Here is a 458-nt window from a genome sequence, read left to right as displayed (position 1 = left end):
AGGAGTGGGAAATTCTGTGAATATGGAATGAACAAATCCCTCTGCAGCTCATTGGTTGGTGACATTTTTAGTTATTACTGAAATTGTCCTTCCTGCAGCATTTTTAATAAATGATATTGTTAAGCTCTGCCTTCTGTTATCTTAAGAAAGAAGATTGCTAGCTCTGACCTAAGCCAGTTCTCCGGGACCTGTGGTGACAAATATCAATGAATCAATGGGTATTTGCTGAGGACAGCCACTGAGAGAGATGTACGCTAGTCACTGCGGTGCCTGCTCCACCTACCTGCAGTAGCAGGCCCTGTCAGAGAACGTACAATGCTTTCTGGCATCAAAGCTGGTTATCTGCGGGCAGGGATTTCCATTGTCACTGTAGGGTGCTGGATTTCATTGGCGTAGGATTTCTAAAGGTCTCTTGCTGAAAGAAGGTCACTCAGGTCCTTTGAGGTAAGTCCCTACAC

The sequence above is a fragment of the Nestor notabilis genome, unplaced genomic scaffold, assembly GCF_000696875.1.
Source record: "Nestor notabilis isolate BGI_N333 unplaced genomic scaffold, ASM69687v1 scaffold14022, whole genome shotgun sequence".
NCBI lineage: Eukaryota > Metazoa > Chordata > Aves > Psittaciformes > Psittacidae > Nestor > Nestor notabilis.
The sequence above is the reverse complement of the archived record's forward strand: the minus strand, read 5'-3'. Positions refer to the sequence as shown.